At 33.0% G+C, this 10,083-nt stretch overlaps 1 long non-coding RNA gene across 1 annotated transcript; it reads right to left on the reverse strand.

The window, feature by feature from the left end:
* Positions 1-1,168: 1,168 nt before the first annotated feature.
* LOC144980553 (uncharacterized) lies at positions 1,169-7,796 on the reverse strand. The gene is made up of 2 exons (XR_013646924.1): positions 7,593-7,796; positions 1,169-1,608 (listed from the first exon to the last, which is right to left on the reverse strand). It is a non-coding gene; the product is annotated as an uncharacterized LOC144980553 (long non-coding RNA).
* Positions 7,797-10,083: the final 2,287 nt, after the last annotated feature.

Below are 10,083 nucleotides of genomic sequence, written 5' to 3' on the forward strand. Positions count from 1 at the left end.
GAACCCATAAAACTACGAACAGCAAGGCTGTGCACTCATAATAGTACGAACAGCAAGGCTGTGAACCTATAAAACTACGAACAGCAAGGCTGGGAACCCGGAAAGAGACGGATAGCAAGGCTGTGAACCCATAAAACTACAAACAGCAAGGCTGTGCACTCATAATAGTACGAACAGCAAGGCTGTGAACCCATAAAACTACGAACAGCAAGGCTGTGAACCCGGAAAGAGACGGATAGCAAGGCTGTGAACCCATAAAACTACGAACAGCAAGGCTGTGAACCCATAAAACTACGAACAGCAAGGCTGTGAACCCATAAAACTACGAACAGCAAGGCTGTAAACCCATAAAACTACGAACAGCAAGGCTGTGAACCCATAAAACTACGAACAGCAAGGCTGTGAACCCATAAAACTACGAACAGCAAGGCTGTGAACCCATAAAACTACGAACAGCAAGGCTGTGAACCCATAAAACTACGAACAGCAAGGCTGTGAACCCATAAAACTACGAACAGCAAGGCTGTGAACCCATAAAACTACGAACAGCAAGGCTGTGAACCCATAAAGAGACAACAATTAGGCGGTGAACGCATAAAGAGGCAGCATATCGACATAGGTTATGTAGATTTAACCATGCACTTGGTGAAATATGAACATCCATTTTAACGCTTCTCCAAGAATAGGCATGCTCAACGCGTATCACAATTCTTTATCTATTCACCTAGTAGGCAACATGGGACCATGATATTTCAATTTCTTATAGTATCACGGCCTCTAGTTGTATTTTATTTTGTACAAAACACTTGCACAATAATCGTCACTTCCTATAACCAGGTATCTATTCACACTAGAGTCATGCGTGTTGTTTGTGTGTGTGTGTGTGTGTGTGTGTGTGGGGGGGGGGGTAGGAAATGTGTATAAAGTGCCTTGCACAAGAACGCAACATCGTGGCATGAATTAAATTTTCCATGAACACAGTCACCCATCCGCCCACTAACCACGCTTAAAATTTCTTGACTTTTCTGACAAGTCGTAACACAGAACCACTCAGCTTTAGTCACACGGAAAAACTCCATGTAATGGAGGAGGAGAGGAGGGGGTGGGTGGGGGGGGGGAGGGGTCTCAAGCGTTCCAATGCAACAATGAATATATCCGAAAACATGAGATTATTTCAATATTTTATTGTCAAACAAATGAAGAGTGATATTTCCAAAACTCCCTAACTCCGTTTTACCCTTGTGAAACAGGATTATTTCCCCTGAAATTTCTCATTCGGTCTATTATTTTATAATATTTAAACTTCAAATTCACTCAAATATTGAAATTTTCGTGCCAAAAATGCTTAAAATAAAGATTACGTTTCATTTGATCACATGGAGGGAAAATCTCAAAAAGTAGAAAAATTGACTTAACGAGTTTTGGAAAACCAGTCAAATGAAATCTGCAAAAGTTATCGTTCGTGCCAAATCGTCCATGTATGTATATCTAGATCCGAGCACCGCCTTCCATAGACCGAGTTCACGACGACCAAGACTCGAGTGCCCATTAGCACCAAAAGCCCGTCATACACATACTTTTCTCCATTCGTACGGCAGCACGTTTCACCTGAAGTGATTAGAAATAAATGAAAAGATAGATGAATTACTGAAATAATGAACGTATGATGGAATATATATATATATATATATATATATATATATATATATATATATATATATATATATATATATATATATGATATATTTGTTACGTTTGGACATATTTTAGATGTAAAATAATTTAGTGTTATATTTTATGCTTTCAAGAAGGCTGTAAGGTTTGAATTCGACATTTAAAATATCCCCAAAGATATATGTTTTTTAGTGGTCGCCATAAATTTTCTAAGGGCGACCATGGGATGGGTCAACTTAAGGTAGCATTTTCATGTATCAAAATTTGACGCCTTAAGTCGACAATAAAAATTGTATGAATTTTTTGCATATTGTGGGATACGGTCGCCACAAGGTACTTATTCCATGTTTATAATCACATGGGAATAAAAATCACGGAGAAATAAATTTTTTCATACTATTATCATCATCATCCATGGTGGCTTGTGCTCTTGAGTACGTTGCCGGTCAGCTGTCTCCACGAATCACGATCCTCTGCGGTGCGCATGAAATCTGTGCTGCTTTTTAAGTCACATTTGGCCATTCTTAGGTTATTTAGATAAGTCATTCTTTGTCTTCCTCTAGCTCTCTTTCCTTCGATGATCCCAGATGTTACCAACTTTTCTATTCCGTCTCTTCTCCACACATGTCCCAGAAACCGTAACTGCCTCTTTCTGATGTTATCGATAAGTATTCTTCCCTTTCTCACCTTCTCCAACACTTCCTCATTCGTACACCTGTCTGTCCATGATACCCTCAACATGCTTCTATACACCCACATCTCAAATGCCTCTAACCTCCTCGTACATTCTTTGTCAATCGTCCACGTTTCACAACCATAGAAAAGGGTACTTATAACATGTGTTTCTACTACTTTCATTCTGGTCTTCAAGTTTAGGTTGTTGTTTGACACAACTGGTCGCATTTTATGGAACACGTTTTTTACTATTGCTATTCTTTGTTTTATATCCTCTATGTCACGTGCGTCATGGGTGATGATAGTGCCTAAATATTTAAATTTCTTTACTTGTTTGATGGTCTCTCCTTTGCTTGACAAGTGGAAGGTCGCGTTGTTGTCATTCTTTGAGACCACCATGCATTCTATTTTCTTAATATTTAGTTTCAGGCCCATCTCTTCACTTTTGCACACCACTATATCTAAAATTTTCTGCACGTGCTCTGGAGAGTAGGCCATCAGAGTACCATCGTATGCCTATCTTATGCTATTCATATTATGCCCACCTACGACGACGCCTTTCGCAGAACTCGAAAATGGAAAATCTTCATAACTCATGAGCTAATTGTTATAAAAATATGAAAATCCATACCCAAACTTGCGGTTTAATTTGGCAATCACCTGCAGAATCTGAGTTATGTTGTAAACTGTTTTTATGCAATTCAAAAGCGAATTTAGTGGTGCGTTATTTTTTTTTTTTTTGCCAAGTATACAATGCTTTGAGATAAAGGCAATAAAGGGGAATTCCAAAATATTTAGTAACATAGACATCTTATTGAATAAAAATAAATGACAATGTGTTATGGTACTATCAAGCAGTTTGCATGGCAGTCAAGTTTCAGAAATCAAGCTAGCTTACCTGATCACCTATCAGTGGTCTTTGTCAAAAATACTGACCATTGTCAATCATAATATATTAATGATAGTGTATAGTGAAATGTTTTTCTTTAATGTGAAGATACTGAACAAAAATGTTCATGTACAAAATTCCTCTACACAAATATTGAACATCTATCAGCAAAAAAATAAAATAAAATAAAACACTCAAATATTTTTTCCAGCCTCTACAGCCTTAACTACTGCATCAAAATAATTGATAACGCTTGATGGCTTTAAAAATTCGTCTTGGACTAACTTAAAATTCATTATAGAAAAGCCATTCAAAACTATATGGGCCTATGCGCTAAGAACGTTTAAAGTTAGTAATTCATCTATGCAAAAATCTGGATTCCCTATTTTCAATCATTATCTGGGTGATAGAAAGTGATACAACGAAAAGAGGCATTCGCTGAGCGAAAAATTCCAACTTCTGCGCTCCGGAAGACGGTATATAGAAACAAAATGTAGGACAAATCGATAAGGCAACCTTCATTCCAACCGCCATAAAATTAATTAACAAATCTTCTGTGCAAAAATGAGACAACCAATGCAAATAACGAGTAGCAATGGCGTTAATCATCATCATAAAAAATAATAGTAACGATAATATTAGTAACAATAATAATAGTAACGATAATAATAATGACGATAATAATAATAACGATAATGATGATGATGATGATAATGATGATGATGATGATGATGATGATGAAAATGATATTATAAATAATAAAATAATAAAAATAATAATAATAATAATAATAATATAATATATAAATAATAATAAAAAAATAATAATAATATGATGATGATATATATAATAAAATAAAATAATAATAATAATAATAATAAAAATAAATAATAATAATATATAATAAAATAAATAAAAATAATAAATAATAATATAATAATAAATAATAATAAATAATAATAAATAAATAAAATAATAATAAATAATAATAATAATAATAATAATAATAATATAATAATAATAATAAAATAATATATAATAATAATAATAATAATAATAATAATAATAATAATAATAATAAATATAATAATAATAATAATAATATAATAATAAATAATAATAATAATAATAATAATAATAATAATAATAATAATTATAAATAATATACATTAATAATAATAAAATAATAATATAAATAAATAATATATAAAATATAATATAATTAAATAATAAAATAATAAATATAAATAAATAATATTATAATAATAATATATAATATAATAATTAAAATAATAATAGAATGTGATGATGATGATGATGATGATGATGATGATGATGATGATGATGATGATGATGATAATAATAGTAATAATAATACTAATACTACTACTACTACTATTACTACTACAACTACTACTACTACTACTACTACTACTACTACTACTACTACTACTACTAATAATACTATAATAATAATAATAATAATAATAATAATAATAATAATATACATATATACTACTACTACTACTACTACTACTACTACTACTACTACTACTACTACTACTACTAACTAATAATAATAATAATAATGATAATAATAATAATAATAATAATAATAATAATAATAATAATAATAATAATAATAATAATAATAATAATAATAATAATAATAATAATAATAATAATAATAATAATAATAATGACAGTCACAGCTCAAACAATTCAATACAAAATCTCAAGAAAAGTATTTAGATCAAAGGATCGCGAATAAGTAGCAGCTGTCTTTTATCTCAAAACCCGTTGATCAAACATCGAAAGTGATATCGGAGGATTGATCTTCGTGATAACCCCTGGTACGAAACTTTGATGTAGACGTCAGAACTTTGATCGACTGATTCGCGAAAACCCTACTTCAGAGATTAGATCACCGGATATATATATATATATATATATATATATATATAATATATATATATATATATATATATATATATATATATATATATATAAAATATACGTCTTGCCATCAATTTCCCCTCAGAGCTGAAACAGAATTAATATTATTAGTTCAAAATCGCTTATATGACATTGATGTAAACAAAAAATAACACAAACAAAAAAAACAAACAAAAACCAAAAAAAAATCAACAAATAACAAAAAACAAACAAACAAACAAACAAAAAACAGGGGGTTCCTCCGAAATGCCACACCATTCTTCGATAGGACAAGAATGAATGCCTTTCACAAAGTCATAATCCCCGACCAACTGTTGAGCAAGACAACTCATAAAGGTCGCACAAAACCCACTGGTCACCCATCGAGCAGGCTACATGTTTGCCATTCTTGAAGTATGTTCACATGGGAGATGGGGGGGGGGGGGTCTTTGAATGTGATAATGTGAAATTCACTGAATGTAAATTTCTTTAACACCAGATTCCATCTAATATTTGTACAGTATAACCTTTCAAAGGAACCGGTTTTCAAAAGGTGTATATAATTAATATGACATAATTATTAATTTGTCCTCTCCAATCTCAGTTCCTGGTTGTGGACAATGTATTGCTATTCGCCCCTTGCCATGAAAAAGAATTCCTCGCTTCGCCTCACTGGAGAAGTATTTGAAAATTTTCCTCAATGTGACAAATTTGCATGTTTAATCCAAATTGTTATCAGTTTTTATGAATGTAGAAATCTTAACAGGCAGTTACGCCTCTGGCTTTCAACTATTAAAATGTAACAATTGTTTATATCAAGTGTCTACAAAGTGTTCAAGTTGCTGTGCCATTTTGAACCCAGGGTGGCATTCTTAGTGAGTAGTGCACATGAATCTCGTGAAAAGTAAACCCCTGGTCAAGCCTGTGGCGAGTTCAGTGATCGTAATCACAACATAATTTACTGAGTATAATACTGTTAGTATAAACCATTCATTTATTCACTCATCCCAGACCCTTCGTTTTTATATAGAAGAAAAAGCCCAATATATGATACTGTACCCAATGAAAAAAGAAATCGGCTTAATGCCAATTCTAGTGTTTGAGCCAATTTTCAATAAAATCTATCAGATGGTTGTGAAGATATCAACGTCAACGCGTGTGAACGAGTTGTGGAACGAACTATAATAGTAATGGTAAATAGTAAATAATTAATTTATATAGCGCCTAAACATCCACGTTAATCGTGCTCTGTGGCGCTTTACATTATTTAAAAAAAAACTTAATCACAACACTAGACGTCTACATAATAAGCATGAATACAAAAACAAAATTTAAGCAATATCTATTTCTTAAAAAATAAGCCTCAGGGAACAACTCATTCTTCAGACATTTCCTGAAAGATGATAAATTTTCACAAGAGTGCGTTCCATAGGCGTGGAACTATTGATGAAAAGGATTTATTATATTTTTTACCGAAAGTAGAATTTGAGGTGGTAACCTTTAGAATTCGGGACTGAGATGATCTTAAATTTCTTAAATCTAAAATAGTAGTCATTAAAGTGGAACCGGTAAGTGGAATTTCTTTCCCGTTTTGATATACAAAAGGCTGATAATACTTTTGCGAAGGACTGCCGTAGTTTCACAGCACGAAAAGAGAAATGATTTTTTTTAATCGGCGGGAGATCCCGAAAAACACCCCCCCACCTCAACTCTATCTAAAGATTCTGATGAAACAATGTGGACATCACTTGCAATATCGAAACTGATGAGAAACAAAGTATCTAACAGTGGCGTTGCCGGAGTCGTACTTAAACAACAACCGACTCATCAAATTGTTTTTTAAAGTAGAAAAATCACACCGCACATAAAAATGAAACTTATCTTAAACAGTAATATTTATTGGACATTGCAACTATTTATGACGGTCCAAAATGATTAGGATTAAATGGTGTGATTTAAAAAAATGATGGGAAACTACGGCAGTCTTCCCACACATTGACAATATTTAAGTCGGAGGGCTAAAACTTATGATGTTACGCGCGCGTTTATTCAAAATACAATAGGATTCAACAGTGGTGACGCCACTTCCCTCGTAATGCAATGACGGATAGTAACTTAGTAACTGGTTCTGAACTATCGGAACAATGGCGGACGCCCTTATGAAATACTTTTCCGACGAGCATAAAAGTGTATCCAGAGGAGAAAAACATTATAAATCTGATCATGTTTTGACTTTTATATATTTTGATCATATGACAGGTGAAAAAGTTCTAGCCAGCATGAAGAATAAAAAAAATACCGATTTCCGTTGTTTAGAACCAAGCTGCTCGTTACTGGGCGGACGTGACATCAGTCTATTGAATCCTATTTCGACTCAAAATCATTACATATAATAGGATTATAACAAAATTCCACTCACCAGGTTCATCTGCTTGTCATTTGTCAGGGAGCCAATACCAGTAGCGCCGATGGCAGCCCCATCAGACCAAGCTACAACTGACATGGTAATCAAAACCACCAAGAACATTCCAAGGCAAGTCATCTTCATTTTCCAAAAAATATTTAAATTCTCCTAGGTGATGGCTTGGACATCAACTGACTGACGGAGCGTGAGGAAAAATACAACTCTTGTGATTGATGGACAAACCTTTTATACACACCAGGGTGGCCAGATTTGTTTCGCATAAAAAAAAATAATGCCAAGCTAATCACAGAAAAATGGAAAATTTTCTGAAAAAAAAATGCCAATCTTTTCCATACATTCAGCTAAAATGCAAACGCTAACTTTTGGAAAGAAAACTTACTTTTCTTATCTCGCTCTCATGAGTTAGGACATTGATTTGATCACTCCGATTGCCAGTTTAAGACAATATATTCATATATACAAAATGTTTATATTAAAAAATGGATATACTTAATATTATTTATAATAAATATTTATATACTTTTTGAAATTAGTTTCAAATTGTTCTTTAAATAGGCGAAATTAAAATGTGTGATAAGCAATTCCCGGCCCCCCCTCCACCCCACGACCCCGCCCCAAAATACAAAATGTCAAACCCAAATCTATGCGTCCATGTCAAAAAGCTTTTTAAAAACCGAAGTTTTTGAATTTTGACATTAAAAACGCTGAATTGGCAACCCATATACACATCCACAACAGTGTCGGAGTGAAATAATATTAAATCAATAATACAGGATGGGTCCAGCCAATCAGTTTTTGTCAAAACAGATTTTTAAAACTTTTGGCTAGAAAAAAATTACAAAATCAATCGATTAAACCTGAGACTCAAAATTGTCTCATATCTGAATATTTTTGACAAGTTAAAGACCACAAATGAAAACGAATCGTGAGTTGTATTCAATACTTCTACACATTCATCTTTTAGGTTTTTGAGGACAAGAAAGTTGTCGTTAGTAGCGCTCGAGGAAACAATTGATCCCGTTGGTTGACATATCGAATACAACTCACGATTTGTTTTATTTTGTGGCCAAAGACTTGACTTTTGACGTCATTTTTTTGGTCTGTGTCAGGCTTTAAGTTAACGATGGCTACGCTAAGATCTTGGCCTTCATCAATTCATGTCATGACACTGATCAATCGGTGGGGCTGATTTAATTGGGTCAATGGCATGTTTTGAAGAAGGCTATGGTTGAAATCAATCAACATATATATGTCAACAAACTTTGGCAGAGATGGCGGCATGTGTAATGTCACGTTACTGTAGAACGAGCTTAAGTCTCACAGCTCACCTGTCTGGGAATAACCAATTTTCGTTATTGGCAGACCCTTTGATCTTTTATATCATTGTGCGGCAATGTGGTCTAGTGGTATGACTCGCTTTAGGATCGGAAGGTCCAGGGTTCGAGCCTCGCGCTCGGCGCATAATTGAGTCCTTGGGGAAGGCTCTTTACCCACATTCTCTCACCGTACTCAGGTGTAAAATTAGTACCTGGCCGTTAACAACGTTGTCTTTTCTTTGTCCGAAAAATTGTAATATCGCCTAACAGGCGTCATGTCCCGTCCTACATGTTAAATGTTGCTGTTGACCAGGGACCCTTGTAAAGCGCTTTGAGTAAATTTAGTGGATATTGCGCTATATAAAGCTCAATTATTATTATTATTATTATTATTATTATATTAAAAACACAGCGCTTGTGGTTGTTGTATTTTGTATTTTGTATTTTGAATTCTTACCGCAAACCCTTTTGAACTGTTTTGATAACCTCTTCATTTCGAACAGCGCTGAAAACGTTCTTGTTTCATTCCTCCAATCGTTACAAAATCTAAAACCTGCACAAAGATATCACATTAATTTCTTTTGAAAGCCAGTGACACGTAAACCCGTTTGGCTAGATAGATATTAAGATTCGTTTAAGATAAAATAATTATCTTGTGTTCAGTATGTGTATTATGGATGACGTTTTTTTAAAAACGGCATTGTCGTTTTAATAAATAGATTTTATCTAGAGGTCTATATTCTATAGAATATAATGTACTGAACGTAACATTTTTATTTTTATTTTATTTTATTTTTTAGTTGTTGCGATTGAAGACTTCCTTGTTGGTGTATTATTATTATTATTATTATTATTATTATTATTATTATTATTATTATTATTATTATTATTATTATTATTATTATTATTATTATTATTACTATTATTATTATAAATCTATAAACTGGCAGAAAACGTATTGCATTGTCACAGACTCTGGTACAAAGATAATTATCTTGTCTTAAACAGGAAGTTGTGATCGTCAACGGTGCGTTCAAAAAGACCCTCGTCGTTGGATTTCTCGTGGCATAAATCTATAAATTGACAGAAAACTTATTGCATTGTCACAGACAAATTTCCCCTATGGGATGAATAAAGGGAGCTTTATTTATTTATTTAGGTATTTATTA

The sequence above is a fragment of the Berghia stephanieae genome, chromosome 10 (genome assembly GCF_034508935.2).
Source record: "Berghia stephanieae isolate SIO BIC M18660-M18661 chromosome 10, UCSD_Bste_1.3, whole genome shotgun sequence".
In the NCBI taxonomy this organism is placed as follows: Eukaryota; Metazoa; Mollusca; class Gastropoda; order Nudibranchia; family Aeolidiidae; genus Berghia; species Berghia stephanieae.